This window comes from Lissotriton helveticus, chromosome 2_2 (assembly GCF_964261635.1).
Source record: "Lissotriton helveticus chromosome 2_2, aLisHel1.1, whole genome shotgun sequence".
Taxonomy (NCBI): domain Eukaryota; kingdom Metazoa; phylum Chordata; class Amphibia; order Caudata; family Salamandridae; genus Lissotriton; species Lissotriton helveticus.
Window position 1 is genome coordinate 395888141 of NC_136060.1, and position 22725 is coordinate 395910865.

The following is a 22725-nucleotide window of genomic DNA, read 5'->3' on the forward strand; positions in this document are numbered from 1 at the left end:
GAAAAGGGACGGGAGTGTCTGGGCGTGGATAAAAGACTACAACAGACTTTGTGGTCAGCGCGCCACCAGTAGCTTCTGAAGAGAGGTTCGGGTACCGGCACTCTTTCTTTCACAAATCAAGCACTTCATGTTATCCTATTATCAGCATTGTATTATTATTGTAATATTTTCAGAGGCTGGCTTTCCATTACCACGAGGGGTAGCTGCAGGTTGAAGTTCAAGAGAAGTCCAAATAGCTAAGTACTTTTCAGAGTGCAATACCATCACAAGCATTGAAAACACCTGTATAAAGTTAGTTCAATAAATCCGATTCCTTAAAACCCTACCAATACTTGAAAGCATATTTAGAATGATAAAACCATTTAGCTTAACGGTCTTTTCCTTCTCCACACACATAGGAGCGTCCTTTAAGAGAGAACGCAACAATTTAATATATTTCTCTGACATCTATAGATAGGTTTGAGTCCCACTACTGAGCAGGTCCTGTGCATCGACGTGTAATCCTGTTTGCTGTGATTTCCATCACCATGCTCTAATAACTGTATTGTATTTGTTTATTGTTTCAATTAATTAAAATTGTTAACAAAAGAAAAAAGACTGGTTGGAGAACACTCCATCCAGACACTTTTTGAGCATAAATAAAACATGATCATTTCATTTAACGGAACTGTTAGTAATATATAAGACAATCATTTCTTAAAACATTTTGGTACTTACTAATTTAAGAAAAAAAAAGCGAACCGCAAGTTTAAAACTACAGTTTGTCTCTAGTCTTTGACTGAGTCATTATGTAATAGTTCTTTCACCTTGTGGGCAAATTTCGCTAATCTTGCTAGTTCCATTGGGATCTCCAGCTTAAAGAAGTTTCATGGCATCTAAACAGGTGCGTATCCCATATTTTAAAAACAAGGGTTTCAGTAAAGTGAAACGTGCATAATTCAAACTGACATATACAGACCATGTGGGCCATGGATTCCTCATAGTGGTGGCACAATCTGCAAGTAGTAACAACTTCTGTTTTCCAACGGCTGTTGATGTCTTATCGGTAGTACCATCAATCTGACAGAATTTGCTTTAAAATTGACTTATTCAGGGCAGAGTCAAGGTATGGCTGGCTCAGTTTATCGGGGAAGGAACTGGCTAATAGCCTGATGTTGCTGCTGGAGGACTCCAGTTCCTCTTACTTGGATAGCAATCTAACTTGTTCTTTAGAATGTTTAAGGTTCCAGGTTGATAAATTAAATACTTCCAGTTGGACAAGTATAGGTGCAATTCAGTGCAGGCAGTTAGAAGGCCGTTGGCCCACGAGTTACTTTTCACAAAGATTTCCTTCAAGATTGCCTTCATTGTGTTTGGGGGGCAGCACAAACACCTGGGTAGTACTGAACAAACGATGCCCAATGTTCATAGCGCGGTTTGTTTAGCCCAGATTCAAGGCGTACCAAGGTGTTACGGGCATGGGCAGATACATGGAAGATCTGTTTAAATGCCCGGCAATTGGCGCGTTCCATGATGTTGATTGATGCAGCGGGAAATGCTAGTTGGCTGTATGTAATCGAGGGGAGAAACTTGGCTCTTATAACCTTTCTAATGGGTCCCGTTGTCGAACTGCTTAGTTTGGAATTCAGTTTGCAGAGGGCATATATCACTGCTTTGGCTTTTACTTTAATGGATGCAGTGTGTGCTGCAGACTTCCCATGCTCTAATAAAATGTTTTTTTTAAAAGAAGTTTGAGCCCGTTAATTTAGGAATGTTCAGTCCCTCAGTGAATGGACAACAGAGTGACAATCTGGTGCTAGAGAGCTCTCTGCTCATTGGAACTAGTGCTGCACAAATTTTAAGAACTGTGTAAGTCGCCAGGGGATCTCTGCATGTGTAGAGAAATAATGTCTGCAGAGGGTGCTGCGTTCTGGAAGACATTTAAAAACATTGTCAAAGCCCGGAGATTAAACATGCCCAAATCTCCCAGACCCCCAGTAGCTCCCAGCACTCCAGAATGTCGAATGTCAAATCTCCCATCTTTGGCTACACCTATTGGCTTTCGAGCAGATATTGATGGTTAAGAAAGCGGTTTAGACTCCAAGTACGTATTTGCCAAATAACTTGTATACGGTGTTGTGACAATGCCTATGGTACTGTCAGAACGAGGTTGCCAAGTTGTCCAAAAAGAACCAGACCTCTTCCAGTACCCTGACACGGAAGAAGAATGTCTTTCTTTCGGATGACAAATATTCATGCCTTTCATAGTTAATAGATGAGGCTTACCATGCCCATTCAGTCCACCCATCTTCTGGTCTACCACAATCAGTATCTTCACAGTTTCAAGTTCTGTTTTTTCCCAACACTGAGTGCAGTGCAGCAGTGTGTAGGTTTGTAATTGGATGAAGTATTTCACCTTAAATCACCTTAAATGCCACAGAGGGGATTGCAAAGCTTTCGCTTTGCATGCAATTCCCTCATTCCTTAAGAGTGGGATTACCTCTTGAAGTGTAGTCATCTTGAAGTATTAGGTTCATATAAACTTGATTAGATAGAGGTCTAGTACTGGTCTAAGCATTCAATATTGTTTGGGTACTACAAACTACGATGAGTAGATACATTTTCCTGTGTCTCTTCGAGGGACTTTCTAAGGCTGGTTTTTGATGAGTTTCAAATTCCTGACTTAATTGTAGAAGGTCTTGTTCCCTTAATTGTCTTCTCTTGGGGGGAATGGGCGGCAGGGTCTTGAGCTTTAAACAAGAACCATACTTTATGTTTAATATCCAGTTGTCTGAGATGATTGACCTCCACTTCTGAAGGAATCCTCCCTATCTCTGGTATTATGTGGCAGAGTTGTGGGCAGTCACCTGTCTGCTTAGCCTTCCTTCGCCATCTTGCGGGCTGGCCTCTCCCTCTTTCTTGTGAAAAGGCTGTTTCACTGTGTGTGTTGCAACTTCTGTAATGACTGCTGATGTGTGTCTAGCTGGCCAAAGCCCGGCTGTTCGCTGTGAGAAAGTGCCATCTTTCTTGCCTAGGTATGCCCCAACTTTTTTCTGAACTGCTGATGTACTTTGAGTGCCCTGGGTCCCTGCCAACCAGGTACCCAGGGCCTGTGTTCCTTCCCTACAAAGAAAAGCTATGCTGAAACGAAACACCCAATTGGCATCTCTGGCCACCTGTCAGCCTCTAGTAAATGGTACCCTAGGTACCCAGGGCATGGTGACCAAAGAAGACCTCTGAGGGCTGCAGCACTTATTGTGCCACCCTCAGGGACCCTGTACCCTGGCACCCACACACTGCCTTTGCAGGCTGAGTGCCTAAGTACAGAACTAAAGCGGGGTCGCTAGAGGGCGCGCATACAGCATGGCCGCCTTTAGGTGAGGCTCCTGTTCCCTGGAGAAATAATCCTGCCATTATCCTCTAAATCTGGAGGGCTGACGGACTCCTACGAGCGGATTCTGATTGCTCAACTTACCCTGCAGACTCGATCTAGTTTTCGTGTGGCTGTGACCCTTGGTGCCAGCGTGGGAGGCTCTGGCACCTTTCACCGAGACCGGTGCTGGAGCTCTGGAGATGAGGGAGAGCGGCTACCGGTGCTGGGACAGCCCAGGGATCGCCACGAGGCTTCAGGCCTACGCTGACCGCCTCTGCATCTGGCGCCGGGGCGCCTGCTTTGGTTTCATCGGAGCAGCGCGTGCTCGTTCTCTCGCTTTCTCCTCGACTGAGCTGATTGTCGGAGGAGTGACCTGTTGCGGTGTCCGCCGCCGGCCGGGTCTGAGGTGCCCTGGTGTCCCCGTTGCTGGCTGGGGGACGCGGCGGCCTGAGGACTGGAGGCGCACCTCGCTGGGCGGAAAAATCCCCTCCCCTACAGCCCGCAGCGGGCTGCATCCTGGCTACCGAGTTGCAGTAGCTGCTGGTCCTGAACGTGGGGGAGAGCTGAGTAGCGATATCCCAGCCCGCTGCATGCATCGTTTCCGCAGAATATACCAGTAGGAGAAGTGTCTGGCTGTGAGATCACACAGCACCAGCTGGGGACACGGCCGCTCCTGCGTGAAATAGATCCAAATTCATTGTAACAGACTGTGGGGATTGCTGACTGTTCTGTTGGCTGGCGCTATTCTGGACATTTTTGGATGCCACATTTCTGGCTTCTTGCATACAGGGCAGAGGATTGGGCGAGAGTTTGAGGTGGCAGTGGCTGCGCAAAGATTCGGCTGGGTTGAGAGACGCAACAACTTACTAACGTGAGGTGGCCCCCCCTCGCTGAGCTGGATGTTTGGGGGAAGAGGTCCCTGTATACCCGGACACTGATTGTAGTGCTGCCCTCGCGACTTGTACACGTTGTGCGGGAACTGGATAGTGGCTTGCCGCGTGCCCTCAGGGGGCTAGGAAGCACTGGGCAGTGCCACGTGAAGATACCTGAGGAAGCGGATTAACGAGTGCTGGTAACCCATTGAGTGCGGACAATTCCACCTATTCTGCCCCCTTTCTACTGGGCTAATATTTGCATGTGGAGGATTCCTGAGTGATATCACCGCGGGTTATACATTGCGGTACTTGGGAAGCTATCTGCGTAGGTGCAGGAGCTTGCTGCACACGGCTGCTGTATTTTGGTAACGGTTTTTGCGCATTGGCACTACGGGCATGGACGACTTGCTTAGCCGGAGCCACGATGGTGAAACAAGATAGCCGGCAGCCGCGCCTTACCTTTGATGCGGCAAAAAAAGGACCGAAAACGCCAGCGACTGACCCCAGTGCGAACGGAGCGAGCGTGGCAGGAGGTAGCGGCCCCCCCCTGCTGGTCTGGACATGCAGCAGATCCTGCAGGAGATGCGTCAGAGATTTGCCACAGTAGTGGATTAGATGGACAGGATGTCCTCGCGGATGGATGCATTGGTTCATAAGGTGGACCAACACGAGGAGCGTCTCACGGCTGCCGAGCAACGAATCTCTGACTATGTTACTGCCCCTCACACAACCCAACTAGCGCGCATGGACAACTTGCTACGAATCATAGCAGCACAAAATGAGGATTTGGAGGCCCGTAGCAGACGCAACAACATCCGCGTCACGGACATTCCAGAATCCACTAACACGGGTAGGATGGAGCTATATGTGGAGAGGCTGCTCCGGACATCCATTGGGGACGACGCTTTCTCGTCACAATTCATTGTAGAGCGGGCACACAGATCTCTGGGGCCTGTGCCCAAACCGGGAACTCCACCGAGGCCCATTATAGCACGTCTCTAGAACTATCGAGACCGTGATGCGGCTCTACGGGCGGCTCGCTCCAAGCAGAAGCTTGTATGTGATGGTATAACTTTCAATATATCCAGATTTCACTCCTCTCGTGCAGGAGCAATGACGTAAATTCCTCACCGTTAAGAAAAAGCTCCGGGATGCCCAAATAGACTATGCCTTGCTTTACCCAGCGAAACTACGGGTAAGGTGCCAGGGGAAGCAGAGTTTTTTCACTAATCCGCATCAGGTGGAGGATTACCTCAAGACTGTGAAGCGAGCGCACAGGGGAGACCGGGACCGAGCAGCTGCACATGGGGATCGTGTGGCTGCATTTGGAGACGAAACGCCAGAGGCTGACGAGGACGCATGAACCAACCAAAAGCTACGTGAAATATTGCTCGACTGAATCACGGATCTACTGGACTCCAAGAGGGTCCGGGAGATGAGGACATGGAGCAATTTGAGAAACTGGTACCACACACCCTTTCCAGTGGTAATGTACTCCAGGGACCACTAGTCACTCCTAAGCCTCTTCCGAGGGTAGTACAGAACCAGAGGCTGGGGGGAGACGTAGTGGCTGTGCGTTCTTTGGGCGATTTCCCGCAAGGGCATACCCCTCACATAGAACTTGCTCTATAGGGACGGTTGAACTATTGAGCTAAATGGGTGGGCGGGGGTGGGCAAATGTATCTGGCAAGATTGGGTTGCTTCAGTGGGTGGGGGTAGGAATTGGGGGGGCACACATACACCAAGTTCTTGTTCTACACCTAATTGTTTCCATGGGGATGGGAGCGGGAGGAACGGGGAGGGCATGCTTGACAAAGTTGGGGACTGTCAGCACGTGGGTGGGAGATGGGAAATGTTTGCCGACTCCAGGATGCAGAATAGGGAACAGTACAGGATATGCAGGCAGAGTCAGATTTATACAAGCAAAATATGGACGGGCACTCTAACTAGGATGTCACAGATTATTGGGGTTGCTGATGGCAGATGATACAGGGACAACACAATTTTTATTTATTTATTTTACAGATTTATAGAGCGCATGGCTGCCCATGGGCGTCCCAGCGCTAATAGACAGGAACCTGGTGAGAACCTAGTGATAGCCTAGTGAGAGATGTTTTATGGGAAAAGCCATGTTTTAAGTGCTCTGCGGAGTGAGAGAAGGTTAGGTTGGGCTCTAAGGTTTGAGGGGAGCGAATTCCATAGTTTAGCCGTGTTGAATGAGAACAGTCGGCCGCCTGAGCGGGCTTTTCTGATCCTGGGTACTGAGGCTAAATTGCAGTTGGAAGAGCGGAGCGTTCTTAAGGTGGTGTGAGGTGAGATAAGGTTTTGGAGTATAGGGGGGGCTTTGCCGTGCAGAATCTTATGGGTCGTGCAGAGTGCCTTAAATTGTATTCTCTCTTGGATGGGGAGCCAATGAAGGGCCTTTAAGGATGGTTTGGCTGAACATCGGCGATGGGTTCCTGTGAGAATGCGGGCTGCTGCATTTTGGGCCGTTTGAAGTTTTGCTAGAACTTTTTTTGGGGCCCCCAGGTATAGAGCGTTGCCGTAGTCCAATCGGGAAAGTACTAGGCCGTGGATGAGGAGTTTGCGGGATTGTGTCGGAAGCAAGGGTAGTATTTTCCTTGCTGATCTTAACAGGCCATGACAGGTTCCAGCGGTTTTCCGCGCTTGGACTGAGAAGTTGAGCTCTTCATCTAACCAGATGCCCAGGCTCTTAATTTCTGGTTTGGGCACAGGGGGAGGGCCCAAGGCTGAAGGCCATACAGAAATGGAGCTATATAGATATTTGTTACCTAAAAACATTGTTTCGGTTTTTTCGTTGTTTAGCTTGAGGTGGGAGCTACTCATCCATTTCGTTATTTCGGTCAAGCAGGTGTGAAGGTTGGGAATGGAGTGGTCTTGCTGGTTGAGGGAGACCACCAGTTGAGTGTCGTCAGCGTAGGTCAGTAGTTTAATACCATAGGGGGCGACGACTTTCTCGAGGGGGGACATATAAACATTAAAAAGGGTTGGGCTCAGGGATGAGCCCTGGGGTACCCCGCAGTTGACGGCCGTAGGCCTAGACGTAAAGGTGCCCTCTGTTACCTGGAAGGATCTGTTAGTGAGAAATGAGTCTAACCAAGCCAGAGCCGTTCCTGTGATTCCAAGATGTTTGAGTCTTTGGATCAAGATTGAGTGGTTGACGGTGTCGAATGCAGCGCTGAGGTCCAGGAGGATCACAGCCACTGATCCCCCTGAGTCTATGATCTTCCTTGCCTCTTCGACTACCGCCAATATTGCGGTCTCGGTGCTCTGGCCTGGCCTGAATCCCGTTTGGGAGGGCTCCAGTAGTTTGTTAGATTCAAGGTATTGGGAGAGATTTTGGTTGACATGTTTCTCAGCGATTTTGCTGATACCTGGGAGTAGGGAGATCGGCCTGTAGTTGCCGAGTTCTAGTGGATCGAGGTGGTTTTTTTTTTAGCAATGCTTTCACCATTGCTTTTTTCCAGCTGGGAGGGACGATGCCTAGGGTGAGTGAATTGTTAATAAGTTTTGTCAGATAAGGTAGAATGGTGGATCCGACTAGTTTCAAAATATTAAGTGGAGCAGGGTCAGTTGGGCTACCACTTTTGATGGAACTGAGTGTTAGGAGGGTGGTGTCAGTTGTAGGCGGGGTGAAGGCTGACAGCTGAGTGGTGGGCAGGTTAGCGTCCAAGGGGGCGTCAAGGGCATCCGGGGGGGGTAGGGGGAAGTGATTTAATGATGTTAGCAATTTTTGCGTTAAAGAATTCTGCAAGTTCATTGCAGCGAGTAACTGAGGGTTCCACCAAGGGGGGGGCTCCGGTAGTTTGAGGAGATTCCTAGCTATTAGGTACGTTTCTCGGGCTGAGTTGAGCAATAATCTCCTGGAACATTCGAGGCCTCAATGATGCTAGAAAAAGCAGAAATGTCTTAGCATATTTGGATCGTCAGCGAGTGCATATAGCCCTGTTGCAGGAGACCCACCTCACACCTCGTTCAAGTTGCTCATTTGAGAGCAAATGGGCGACGATTAGGGTATTCTCCTCATATTCGTCCTATTCCCGGGGCGCTGTCATTCTGATCAAGCGATCTCTCCAATTTACAATGATCGGGAGTATCAGTGACCTGGAGGGTAGGTATGTTATTATTTGGGGCAGGCTTGGGGCAGGCTTGGCACAGACACGGCACTATAGCTAATTGTTATGCACCGAATGTGGACACTCCAGAGTTCTTTACAACACTGTGGGGAAAAATTGTAAATGTTGGTTCTAAGCATATCATCTGGGGCGGCGATTTTAACCCCTTCCATGCTGATGACTAGCTCAGCTCGTCATCAGCGTTACCTGCCGTGTGCTGATGACGAGCTGAGCTCGTCATGAATCGCGGTAATTTTAAAAATGCCGCATACAGCGGGAAAAATTGCCGCACGCATGCGGTTAATGTGGCCATGAGACCCTTACTGGATAGGGCAGACGGGAGCATGCAATACAAAATCTAGGGATGTCCTACATGGTATAATAGAAGGAGGACTGACTGATGGCTGGAGACAATTACATCCAGGGAGGAGGGAGGGCACCCTCTTCACCTCATATACCAACACGTGGGCCTGTCTAGATTATTGTTTACTGTCTCGTGGGTTAAGCACAGCTATAGGTGATACAATACACCTGGCCAGAACCTATTCAGATCATTGTCCTGTATTGGTATGGCTGAAAATGCCGGGTTATGACATTACCAGGCCCCAGTGGAGATTACAACCAACCGCACTCCTTGATGAAGTATTTAAGACAGAATTAAGTGATGAAATAGCGGCATTTTCCCCTCGTAACAAGGGATCCGTGCAGAGAGGGGAGGTAATATGGGAAGCATTTAAAGTCACGGTGCGGGAAAACTGCATCTCTAAAAGCTTCGGGGGTGTTGCGGGACATAACTCCATACACAAATTAGAGCGCGAATTAAAAGAGCTTGAGGCGCAGATGACCGAACATAGCGATGGAAAACTGCACAAAGAATTCAGAGCCAAACTATCGGAGTTTGAAGCGGAGGCGGCGAGAGAGGCGAAGTTTAGAGGAAAGCACTGGGTAGCTAGAAGATATTGCGAAGGGGGGAGACCGGGACGCGCACTAGCAGAAATAGTTAGATACCCTAGGTTTGGCACTACTATCTTGGAAATAAAAACGAGGGATGGCAAACGCTGCCAAGACACGGAGGGTATGCTACATATATTTCATACACATTACAAAACACTTTATACAACACAAGGACATGTGGAAGGAGGGTATGAGTCCTTTTTAGATGATATCGCATTATGCTGGCTTAGCGACGTGCATCGGACGTTCCTCGCGGCTCCTTTAGAGCTAGATGAGATCAGAGAAGCAATGTCCTTGAAGAATGGAAAGGCAACTGGTAGCGATGGGCTGCCTGCCGAATTTTATAAACAATATATAAATATTATGGCTCCAGTGCTTAAGGAAGTCTTTGAGGACGCAATAGAAACGGAAATCCTGCCACGATCAATGTGGGAAGTAGTAATAACCTCCCTATTGAAGCCAGGTAAAGACCCCGCAGAGTGCGACTCTTACCGGCCTCTGTCACTTATAAATTGTGACGCTAAAATATTAGCAAAGGTACTGGCCACACGTCTTTCTCTTCTTATGACCAAAATAGTACTCCCTGATCAGGCTGGGTTTGTGCCGGGCAGGTCCAAGAGTCACAATTTGCGTACACTTTTCTCTTTAGTTCAAACTATAGAACCTAAGTTTCCGGTGGCTGCAGTATTCTTAGATGCTACGAAAGCATTTCATTCAGTAGAATGGCCATATTTATTTACTATCTTGCACAGAATGGGATTCCCTAACTTATATATAGCATGGATACGACTGCTTTACACGCAACCCACTGCCAGGGTCCTGATTAATGGACGCTTATCTGATCCGCTCGCGCTTACGCGGGGCACCCGACAGGGGTGCCCACTATCTCCCTGCTGTTTGCTATTGTAATCGAACCCTTGGCTTGCCGTATTCGTCAGCTGCACATGGCGAGAGCGTTTAAGTGCTTTCAGCGTCAACTGGGAATATCACTATATGCAGATGACTTGACACTATATGTCACTAACCCTCAAGCGAACCTTAACCCTTTGCTACGAGAATTTGTAGTGTTTGGTGGGATATCAGGTATACAAATAAATTGGAGCAAATCGCAGTTTTTTCTGCTAACACCTGCTGTACGAGAGTTTCAGCTCGATTACCCACTGGAATAGTGTAGTACAGATCTTCGATACTTGGGCATACAAGTCTCTACAGACCGAGAAGAGACGCTTAGGCTAAATTATGGCACGGCAATTACCAAATCAACAGATAATGTTACTCGTTGGATATCTCTGCCACTATCTATGGCGGGTAGATCGTCCTTTATAAAAAGCGATGCAAAACAACCATTTTAATATCCGTTTTTAAATATACCCTACTACCCGGGTGTTTTTTTTTTTTTTTTTAAACACTGCGGACGGAATTACTGCGATTATTCTGGGGGGGGGCAAGCAACCGCGTCTGAAATGGTCCATTGTGACGCAACCATATACTAAAGGCGGATTTGATGTGCCAGATTTTGAGATGTATTATATGAGTACACAAGCGCATTACGCCTATCACTGGATGATACCAACCCCATATATGCCACAACTAGCAGTGGAAGTTTTGGCCGGTGTAAAACATGGTCCTGTCGAGGCGCTAGATACACGACTCACCACGGTGTCATGCACGATAGATGCATGGATGCGTATAGCGCGTAGATTACAGACACCATTGCTCTACTCTCCACGGATGCCCTTGAAATACCATCCTAAGATGCCACTGCTGCAAGAGGCAGGATTCCAGGCGATGTGTAGACGGATCAGCATTGCCAAGTGGGGGGGATCTTTTTGCGGGCGGGCAACTTCGCAGTAAAGACAACCTATTTCAAGGGATTCAACCTACCCCCTTGGATGTGTTCTATTATATTCGATTGACTCAGGGGCTGAAGGGGGTACTACCAGACTATCCGAAAGAACCGGATATTGTCCTACCGCTTCATGGGATACTAAACTCGGCCACTGGCGGACACTTGGTATCTAGTATCTATGGAAACATACGGGCGCAAAGTCAGGGGACAGAAAGCACTGCTCGTGCACGATGGAGCGAAGATTTCGGATGAGAAATATCAGAAGCACATTGGAGCTACTGCTGTGGCATGACAGCAAATAGATCAGCAAGCTGCCGATTACAACGAGTTTATTATACCCCAGTGCTGAAACTCCGCTTTCGTTTATCAGATGATGACAAATGCGCGAGATGTAGAGCAGAAGGGGCGGGGTTCCTTCATTTGGCGTGGGAATGTCCCGGGGTGTGGGACTACTGGACAAAAGTTCACACGGCCCTTCAAGAAATGACAACACACATTTAACAGAGATCCACTCATTATGCTACTGGGCTACACTATGCAGATACCCAAACAATATAGGAAATTATTAGACATTGCTTTATTACTGGCCAAACCTAGGGTAGTGTGCCGATGGGGACGTGGCAGGGCGCCGAAGTTCAAAGAGACCATCAGGCGTTATACAAACTGAGGGGACCTTTCGTTTGGGCGGCTATCTTCCGCTTCTCTCATCTTCTCCAAGAACTACGGAGGTGGAACCATGAATTAACTTCTTTTGATGGCAGGATATCCGCTATAAGGGGCACTTGGTCATCTATAGATTATAGTGCACATCGCATTGTTGGTGCACCATATATTTATTCTTATGTGAAAAATTGGATCTCTAAGCATTTCATCCGCGATCCTTGGATATTATATTCATAGTATTTGTTACCAAGACCCCGTGTATACATGACACTCCATGACTGAATTATCGCTCGAACATCCACGTGGATACTTACCATATTTTTTGAAAATAGAGATTGACAGAGCGGTCTGCCACCCTTCTGGTTTCAACACCTTATTCTGGATATTGAATTTTTTCTCATGCCCTGAAACGTGTCGGCTGTCTTATTTTGCACTTTGTGGAAAAATAAATTATCTAAACAAAACGGACCTTCTGGACATTTATACTTGCTAAGTGATTGTTGAAAAACTGTTCATTTCATGGTGCACCTGTGCTTCTAATTAACTCATGTTATAGTTCTTTCTGAACTGGCATTGTGTTGGCGGGTGTCGTATCAGTGTGCACATGATCCCCACCCAAGGGTATAGATAAGGGGAATTCGTTTACATAAGTTGTCAAATTTTTGTATCAGGCGCATTAGCTTCAATGTTCCGCCATCCATCTTGCTTCAAAAGTGGATTGCAGACCTTACACATTGTCAGGAGCAACATTTAGTACACGCGGAAACTTACCTGCTAGGTACCGCAGACACTGCGGAGCTGGAAGTACAGGGAGAAAGTGTATAGCCATGATTAGGGCTCCACTGGACTACACGGCCGACAATGGGGAAAATACTACAAGGAGAACTGCGATTATATTGGAGGCCTCATTGGTGTGTGTTTTTTTATAAATATCAACTGCTTAGAATTCCCCTCACTGATAATTGGCCGGATGGATGTCTTCACTATTTCTTGACCCTGTTTTTATATGATTGTGCTACGATATATAGGACGACTAGATGATGCATTGACTCAACTTGTCTATATTGTTTTTATCATGCCTGTTCAGTGATAAATGTTTTTTTTTTAAATATTGCAATTAAGCTGCTATAGACGTATGTAATGGATATACCTGATTTCTGCCTCTGGAATCGCCTACTGTGTTTTTGTATTACTTGATTAACTATAAATAAAGATTTAAAGTATGACATAAAAAAAAAGTACAGAACTAAAGCAAGATTCGACATGGCACACATCCCTGTGTGCCATGCCCACAGAACCCACTGCCCTGGCATACTTCAGTCACCCCCTAGCTGGGTGCCCTATGCCAGAGGTGAGGGCCCAGGTGCATGAACCCTGTGCCCCTACAGTACCCAGGGCCATTCCTGGGCACTGTAAGCGCAGTGTTGCCATTTAAGAGTATATGGTGCTGGAAGGTTGTCATTTACGAACTCCCCAGCACCATAATGGCTTCACTGAAGACTGACAAGTCTGGTACCAAACTTCTCAGCACATTAAACCCGCAAGAGTGCCAGTGTGGGATTTAATGTAAAATGCACGAGAGGGCATCTTAGAGATGCTCTCCAAAAACCCGAACCGACAATCCACGTCTGGGCTGAGTGGCTGCCACACAGCAAACATGTTGCTGGACCCCTGGGTGGAGAGCCCCCCCGCTCTCCTGGGTCTGCAACAAAGCACATCCTGGGAGAGGTGCTATGTCTCCTCCCCCAGGATGGACAGGGGGAAGCTTCAAAGGCATACCGCCTCTGAGAGCTTCTCCAGACCATTTGCTGTACCCAGCAACCAGCCCCCCACCATGTCTACCCCCACCATGCCTACCCCCATTCTGGCGGGAAGAATGGCAGGAAAAACTACGTCAGGGAGGGGGGTGTGCCAACCTGTGCCAACTCCACCCCTCAGGTGGAGGAGGCGAGGTGAAGCACGACCCCGGACCCTGGCCATCTTGTAGATGGGGGGTCCTTCCCAATCCCAGCTAGGCTCCTGCCCCCCTCCCTCCACAGGAGAGGAGCAGGCTAGGGGGTGTACTCCCTCCCCCCCCCAGGACAGGGACCCATTGGCCCCTGCCCTTGCACTACCTGTAACGCCCCTAAATTTAGTATTTAGGGGCTCCCTGAACCTTCCTTCCTCCGATCCTGATACCAACAAGAAGAAAAGATCAAGAAGACCCGCCGCGCAGCTGCTAACAGGACAACAACTGACTTGGCCCCAGCCCTACCGGCTTGTTGATCCTGGAACCTGCTCCTGCCTAATCCCGGCGACCTCCGCGGACAGCAACCTTGGGACACCCATAGGACCTGCCTGCCTTGACCCTCTCGAAGATTGGGACTCCCATCAGCAGAGGCTCTGCTGCAACAACCCACCTGGTGCCCACCAGGAAGCTCCGGACCAGCCCACTTTGCACCAGTCGAGTCCGGGCAGGGACAACCCGAAATAAGACCATGAGACCATGAGGACGTCCCCCCGGTGACTGGGACCCGAAGTCCAGTGCCCAAAGACCCTCCTCGACGAACCAGCCTACGCCTGCAGACTCAGAACCAGGGGCCACCCCAACCGCGACCAGCCGAGGGTAAGCTTTTCCGACACCCAAAGACACCCCTGCACCCGGCGCCCTACAGCCCCCTGTGCCTCCCTTTGGGGTACTTACCTGTGCTCCAACATCCCAACTTACCTTTAGAAGTGCTGGTCGCCCCCGGAGAGTCACCGTCCCAGAGCCTGCAGCCTTTGTTCCTTTGTCAAGATCCTCATTGGATAACATTGAGCGCCCGACGGCTCAAAAGCATCCTGCACCCAGCCGCCCCAGTGCTGCTGGCTGTGACCTCTCTGTCCTAATCTACTCACCCCCCCTTGCCCTGAGCAAGTGACCAGGAGCTCACTTCCCACAGCCGCGTGGTCTGCTAGCCAGCCGCCACCAACTGAAGGCCCCCTGCCCCTCATGGACTAACATTGGGCCTAACTACCTCTGCACCCGGCTGCCCCTGTGCCGCTGAGGGTGTACTAACTGTACCTACCTGATCCTGGTGGACCCCTGAGTCTGTGCCCAGAACCTTACCTTCACCAACCAAGTACTCCCCTGGAGGCCGGTAATTCACTTACCTGCCATTGGATAACATTGACCCATTTTGAGTTGAACATTTTTTAAGTGTGAAGTTTTGAAAACTGAAAATATTCCTATAACATCAGCCAAAGTCCGAATTCAAAAATACTCACCTGTGATCAGGAGAGAAGCCAGTACTGTACCTTTCAGCCCAGGACTGGACCGCAAAAGTAATCCCTAGCGGGTTTACTAGTAACCTGTATTTTTCTCCATAGGAACCCATTGTCTGCTTTTCTATGAAATTTCTTCTAAGTGTCGACTTTTGAAAACTGCAAATATTCTTCAAAAATCGTACGAAATACTGAAACGCAATTACCTACCTTTTTTAAGTTAAGCCCCCAGTGCTGGCCCTAGGAGACTAGTGCTGGGTTACAAAAGTAACGCGATCGTACTTTATCTGTAACCTGAATTTCCTCCCATTGGATAACATTGTCAGAATCATCTTGAAAAGTTTTTAAGTGTGAACTTTTAAAACCGCTTTATATTCAGGATAATCCAACACAGTAACTAAAACGTTTTTGCTAATCTGGTTTCAGTTTAGACCCCCAGGACCGATTCTATGACCTAGTCCTGGAAATGCCAAAGTAATCCATAAAGTAATCAACTGTACTTTCCTATGAAAAATCCATTGAGCTCAATGCTAGAGTGCGTTTCAGAACTGTATTGCTTATTAGCTATCCTGTAATTATTTTGTGTACAAACTTATTGCTCCTCTGCAAAGTATTTACATGAGAGTACTCGTATCTCGAAAAGTATATTTTTATAACTGTCGGTTCTAAAAATAAAACTACTATATCTGAGGATATAATAACAATTAGCCTGGAGTTCAGTTCTTGAGTGTGTGAAACCTTTTGCTGACAGTGTACAACAAATGCTTTACACTGTCCTCTGGTACTGCCTTACTGCTCGACCAAGCTACCACTTTGGAGAGTAAGGTCAGTTCTGACTTTAACCTCTGTTAAACCTTTGGGGTTTGTGGACTCTATACACACTGTACTGCCTTATTGTCCAGTATATATAGAGCCACCTTCTCAGATTAGTGTTGTGAGGCTAGTAGGAATCCTCCCCTGCCTGCTGGTCTTTAGGGGGCAAGGGGCATTCCTCCTTTTCTGAAGATCACCTGAACTGTTGTGCCCCAATTGTTTTGAAAGTCTTGTTCTACTTTATTTGCTGTAGTGCCTCGTCCACAGCTTTTCCAAAGAGGGCTTTGCCCGAGAGAGGCATTTGATTACTAATATCTAGACCTCTGCCTTGAACCAAAAAATCCATAGCCTTGCAGGTCTTCGGAGGGAGGCTCCCACACATCTGCCTGCTTGCAGTGTCATCCACGTCCCACACTGATTTAAGGTAGGAGATGCCCTTGCCCTCCTGGATCACTGCCTTGGCCCTCTTATTAAACTCCTCCAGAGATGTGGTATGAGGCCCTCCATCTCCTCCTATTGTTGGTGGGCGTAGCCTTTGAGGAGCACATTTAAATTTAAAATTCTCAATTGCATAGCTGCTTCCCTTCCCATCTTTCATCTCACCAGATCCATTGTCCTGCTCTGCTTTTCTGGTAGTGGCCTAGTATAAGTGGGCACATTGTTCCTCTTCTTTGCAACTAAAATGGAGTCTGCTGGTACAATTCCCTTGATGTACTGGGTTACAGTGTGTAAGGTTTGCATTTCTTCTCCACCTGCGGGTAACAGCCCTTTCTGTGGCTATCTCCTGGAACACCTTACATTGGTCCAGAATACAGAGGCATAGGCAGGCAGAGGTTTCCCTTCTGGAATGCATCAGTATTTCGATGAGGAAGCAGGAGTTCAGTCTTGCTCGTGCTGGGCCCCATAAGTGTCCATCACCCTCGAGTGCACTGTACATGGACAGGTCGTCCAGAGTCAAGGGCCTTGAGGGCTAGTTGTCGACATCCTCGACGTGGGACTGGATATGGAGATCCTGCACCATGTCATCAAGCTGTCCCTGGCCTTAACAAGTGGCAGATTTATCCTCTCCATAGTTCCCTTTCCTCCTCATCATGTGGCATAGAGGGTGACTTGATATCAATTTCCCTCAATGTTGGCTCTCGAAGGGATGTCGAATCCTTTCAAGAAGTTGCCCAACTCCTTTCGCTGCACAAGAGCTGCCATCTTCGCTTCTGAATGAAGTTTCTTTCGCTCAGCTTCAAGCAATCGTTTGGCATTGGCGGTCGAAGGAGCCTTGCTCCTCAAAGCTTTGGAACTCTGGCCGCCTCCTTCATCCCTTCTCTTGCGCCAACAGCTGTTGAGGGTTGTCTCAAAGGTCTACTCCCATCGGTGTACTTTGCTCTGGACCTGTGAGACTCATTAGGTCTGTTCTGACCTTCAGTTGTTGACTGTCTCAATGTCAACATCAAGGTGGATTTTGAGGGTATAGATTCTGCTCTTTGGCTCATTGGTTACCTTCTGCCATTTGGCCTTCTCTGCATCTCTTGCCACTCCCCCGCTGCCTAGATCCTTCCAATGTCGTTCTCATCAGTCTCAGATGTTGCGCCCTCTCCCAGCTCTGCCTTCTAGAAGTTCCCCTACTCCTCTTCACTGAAGACTCCTAGTTCCTTTGGGCATAGCCATAGTGTGCTGTGTTAGATGTGGTTTAAAGTCTTGTTTTCAAGGCTTAGGGACTAATTCTGCACGGGCCGCACAGTACTCGGCACTGTAGTCCTTTAGGAGATACAAGTTGCACACCTTGTGGGGGGTCCATCTGTGTGAACTTGTGATCCAGTTGGGGCAAAATATAAAATGGGTGTTTTCCAGGTCTCTGCATTTTCTGACCACGTGGTGCTCCCCATCAGGGACAGGAAGGCTCCTCTTATCTGCCCCTTTGAGTGCGGTGCTTCAAGGTGGTTTCCAGTGTTTTTTGCAGTTTTGAAGTTCTTCAGAGCTCCTCAGTCTTGCTTCCAGAACCAAATGCCAGAAACCAACAATCTGAAGATAGCGACCACGCACAGGAACTTCAAATGGATTAACACCAAATGGTGATAGACAAAGCCCAAAAGAGGGCGAAGGGGGGATAGACTAAACTATTCCAGACTAAACTACTAGATGGCAGAATAGATGCACAGCATGTGAATCCAGAAATGGATTCATACTGCAAAACCCTAGTTCTTCTGCATGCTCCTTTGATGTCAAGGTGGACATTTATTTAACTGTAGGATGACTAACATTTCTTGACAAGTCACAGTCTGAAAGGTCTCCATGGTGTGTGCTAGACTTCGAACTGAAGTGCCCCCCCCCCATCCTCATAATGAAACTTTCGGCAATTGCCTAAAGTCACACCCCATTGTAGGAAGCAGCCCCTACCAATTTGGAGGTGAATTTTCAGGAACACTAGGCCGATGCGTTTGCTGCACAAAGTGTACATTTGCAGTGTCTTGTGGGTCTGCAGGCTCCGTTGCACTAGGGCTTTACACTCACTACAGTGTCTTCCTGTAGGCTCTGCAGGGAGATGTTTGTCTAGAGGGAAGTGTGTCTGTCCACAGAGTATGCATCTATGGAGGAGAGTTTGTGTCTATGCCAAGGAGTGGTGCACGGGTGAAGGGGGAGAAAGGGCCACCACCATCTGGGAAGGAAGTAAAAAAAAATAAAGCTCCTTAAGCAGAGGGCTAATAAAACATTAAAGTATCATGTTAAGAATCCATGTAATTGGTGTAAGTAGTTGGTGCGAAAAGCAATGTTGCCCCCCTCCCCTCCCACTCCACTACATGTAGATTTCAGTAGGACTTTGTGCCTTGGACAAGTATATTTACAGAATTCCACATTATACATGAAAACAAGTTACTTACCTGTAACCTTGGTTCCCCAGTATTGGTAACTTTCATAGATTCCCATGCTTTTGTATCATTCCCCGCCGTCGGAATGGGAGTCTCGGTAACAAAAATACCATAGCAGTGGGTACAAAAGAGAAAGAAAAAGGCCTCGGACTCATTCCCTTTTGTAGCATATCACCCTCTTTTTGTAAAAGAGACCAAACCTATGCATAGCCAATCAGAAGTGCCTCACCCCTTAGAACCCTCCTGAAGGAACCTCAGAGCCTCAGATTTTGGTAGCCGTTGTGTATCAGTCACCATATCTGTTGTAGGCTGAGCTTTCCTCGGGGAGGTGGGTGGGCGCATGGGAATCTATGAAAGTTACCAATACTCTGGAACTAAAGTTACAGGTAAGTAACTTGTTTTCTTGTCCCAGTATTGGAACATTCATAGATTCCCATGCTTTTGTATCAGAGTAGTAAGCAGTCAGCAATAAAAAAAAACATTTTGTGTCATAAATACATTGCAATAGCCAACATGACCGATACAAAATGTGTAACCACGGAAGGTGGGATAGAAAGGAAAGCTCACCAATTATTGGAAGAGGTTCCTCAGGACAGCCTGGCCCACTGCCACATCCTCTTGTTGTAAGGACTCTAAGCAGTAATGCTTAGTAAAGGTGTGAACGCTGCTCCAGGTAGCAGCTCTGCAAATGTCTTTTATCTGTACCCCCGCAAAGAGGGCCGTTGAAGATGCCACTGATCTTGTGGAATGTGCACGAATCCTGTCAGTCAGAGGTTTCCCTGCCGCAGTGCGGCAATGTAGAATGGCACTTGTGATCCATCTACATATCCCCTGTTTGGATAGCGGGAGACCTTTGCTTGGACCACCAAAGGCAACGAACAATTGAGAGGACTTCCGAAATCCCTTAGTGCGATCTAAGTAGAATTTTAAGCACCGTTCTACATCCAAAGAATGAAGTGTCTTTTCCGCTGGTGTAGCCGGATTCGGAAAGAACACTTTCAGAACAACCGGCTTGTTCAAGTGGAAGTCCGAGGTTACCTTGGGCATGAACTTAGGGTTAGTCCTCAAGATTACAGTGTTCCTCTTAAATTGTAGGAAAGGTTCCTGGATAGTAAGGGCTTGCAACTCTCCAACACGTCTAGCCGATGTGAGAGCTAGGAGGAGAGCCAATTTCCATGAAAGGAACTTTATGTCAGAACGATGAATTGGTTCAAATGGGCCTTTCATGAGCTGAGAAAAGACTAGATTAAGATGCCAAGTAGGATGTGGAGGCCTCACTGGTGGGTAGATTCTGAACAAGCCCTTAAGAAATTGTTTGACAATCCTGGAAGACCACAAGGAGGGTCCCGACCCAGACCATCTGTATCTCGAAATGGCCGCCAAATGAACCTTAATTGATGAATGGGCTAGTCCCGACTTAGCCAGGGACAGCAGATAAGGTAGGAGCTGATGAGGCTTGGCCAAAGGGGGTCAATCTTTTCTCTCCTACACCAGAAACAAAACCTTTTCCATTTAAGATGGTAAGTCCTGTTCGTTGAAGGAGCCCTTGCCTGGGAGAGGACCTCCTTAATCTTGCTTGAGATGGGAAGATTCATAAACTCTCGCTGTTCAGGAGCCATGCTGTCAGGTGTAATGACTGAGGATCTGGGTGCCAAACCTGTCCTTCGGACATAGAGGAGATCTAGTATAGTCCTCAAAGGAAGAGGAGGAACTTGCGACGACAGATGGAGTTCCGTGTACCAGAACTGTCTCGGCCAAGCAGGGGCTATCAAAATCATCCTGCACGGCTCCACTTTGATCTTCCTGATGAGCCGCAGGATCAGAGGGATGGGTGGAAAGGCGTAGACAAATGTCCTTGACCAGGCTATCGAAAGCGCATTCCCCAGTGACCCTCGGTGGTGAAATCTGCTTGCGTAAGACCGGCATTTCTTGTTGATCGGTGTGGCAAAGAGATCCACCTCCGGTCTGCCCCACTGGCTGAAGACCTCTTCTAGAACTCGCGGGTTCAATTCCCGCTGACTGAAGATGACCTGCTCAGTCTGTCGGCGCTCTCGTTTAGAACCCCTGGCAAGTGTTCCGCCTTTAGCGATATTCCGTGCAGTATCGCCCATTCCCAGATCTGTTGAGCTTCCTGCGACAACGGACGAGATCTGGCTCCTCCTTCCTTGTTCACGTAGTGCATGGCCGTGGTGTTGTCCGTCCTGATAAGCACTTGCGAACCTCCTAAGCGGGGAAGAAATGCTTGCAGAGCCAGTCTTATTGCTCTCAGCTCCGAAAGGTTGATGTGGAGCCGTTGTTCCTGAGGAGACCAATGACCGTTGACATGTAGGTCTTGCATCACTGCTCCCCAACCCTCCAATGACGCGTCCGTCATTACTACTTGAGGAGACGGGTCGTTTACGAAGGATAGACCTTGGGACAAGTTGTCTTGATCTGCCCACCATAAGGACGCTTCCCTCATCATTGGAGTGACTGTCACCTTGTCCTCGAACGATCCGTGAACCTGTTTCCATTGGTTGTCTAGTTGCTCCTGTAGAGGACGCATCCTCAGTCTGCAGTGAGGAATCAGGGGAATACATGATGAAATTACCCCCAGCAGAGATTTGTAGCGCCGTACTGAAAGACACCTTCTTTCTTGTAAGTCCCGAGCCAAGGCTTGTAGTTTCTCCCTCCTTTCCAGGGTCTGAAAGGCTTTCGAGAGCTTCGAATCCAGGATGGCTCCCAAGAAACGCACTGTTCTGGACAGGACTAGGGATGACTTTTCCTTGTTTAAAGTGAGTCCCAGATTTTGAAACAAGTTTGTACAGGCCCAAACAGCATCCCGCGCTGTGTCCCTGGACGGGACCTTCAGCAACCAATCGTCCAGGTAAGGGCAGACCTGAAAATGGTTTCTTCGTAAGAATGCCGCTACAGGCGCCAGCACCTTTGTGAAAATCCTCAGGGCTGAGCGAAGACCAAAGGGTAAAACCCTGAATTGAAAGTGGCTCTTGGCTACTGTGAATCGCAGAAACCTTCTGTGTGCATCGGGACATGGTAGTACGCGTCCTCGAGATCGAGCGTGGCCATGAAATCCCCCGGACTGATGAGCCGCAAGATGTCTTGGAGAGAGACCATCCGGAAGGACAGGGAGAAGAGATAGGTGTTGAGCTCCCTGAGGTCTGAAATGTGGTGCCATTTCTCCAGGGTCTTCTTTACCAGAAGAACCTGGAATAGAATCCTTGTCCCCTTTGATTGGAGGGGACCGGCTCTATCGCTCTCTTCCAGAGCATCGGTTGGACTTCGAGCCGCAGGAGATGTAGGTGTTTCGATGGAATGGCTGCCGGGGGCTTGGGTGGAGGGCCTTGCGTAAATTCCAAGGTATGACCTTTCCGAATGATTTTGAGCACCCAACGGTCTGATGTTATTTTGGACCAGTTTTGAAGGTATTTGGTTACCCTGCCTCCAACTGATGATTTCTTGGAGGAGGGTCCAGTAGGAAGAGCCAGGAGGCCGCTATTGGCGCTTGGACGTATCCCGTCCTCGACCAGCCTGTTTTCCCTTACTATAAGGCCTGGAGTAGTTAGAAGACTGGCCTTGTCTGTTGATAAGGCTGGCGGTACTGCTGGGAACCTGAGCCAGTAGATGAATAACGCTGCTGTTGATAGGATCCCCTGCAGTTATTACCTCTGCCTCTGGAATCCTTAAAAGGAGATTTGCGGTATTGAAGGGTACCCATGGACCTGCAGTTTCCGTGTCCTTTTTCATCTCCTGAAGAGTGTCATCGATTAGCTTTCCAAATAGTGCTTCCCCATCAAAGGGAAGATCCAGGACTGTTCTGAATCTCCGGTCGAAACCAGGTAGCCTTCAGCCACCCTTGGCGACGGAGGACTGCAGCCCCAGCCAAGGAACAAAACGATGTTGTTGCAATGTCCATGGCACAATCGATCTACATTGACGTCGCCTCTCGCTCCTGCAAGATCTTTTTTGCCTCAGACGTTGA

The 22725-nt window shown here is 48.2% G+C and overlaps 1 protein-coding gene across 6 annotated transcripts in view; it reads right to left on the reverse strand.

The window, feature by feature from the left end:
• Nucleotides 1-22725, reverse strand: part of TACC3 (transforming acidic coiled-coil containing protein 3) — a 475241-nt gene that overhangs the window by 189396 nt on the left and 263120 nt on the right. The gene's annotated exons all lie outside the window — the stretch shown is intronic.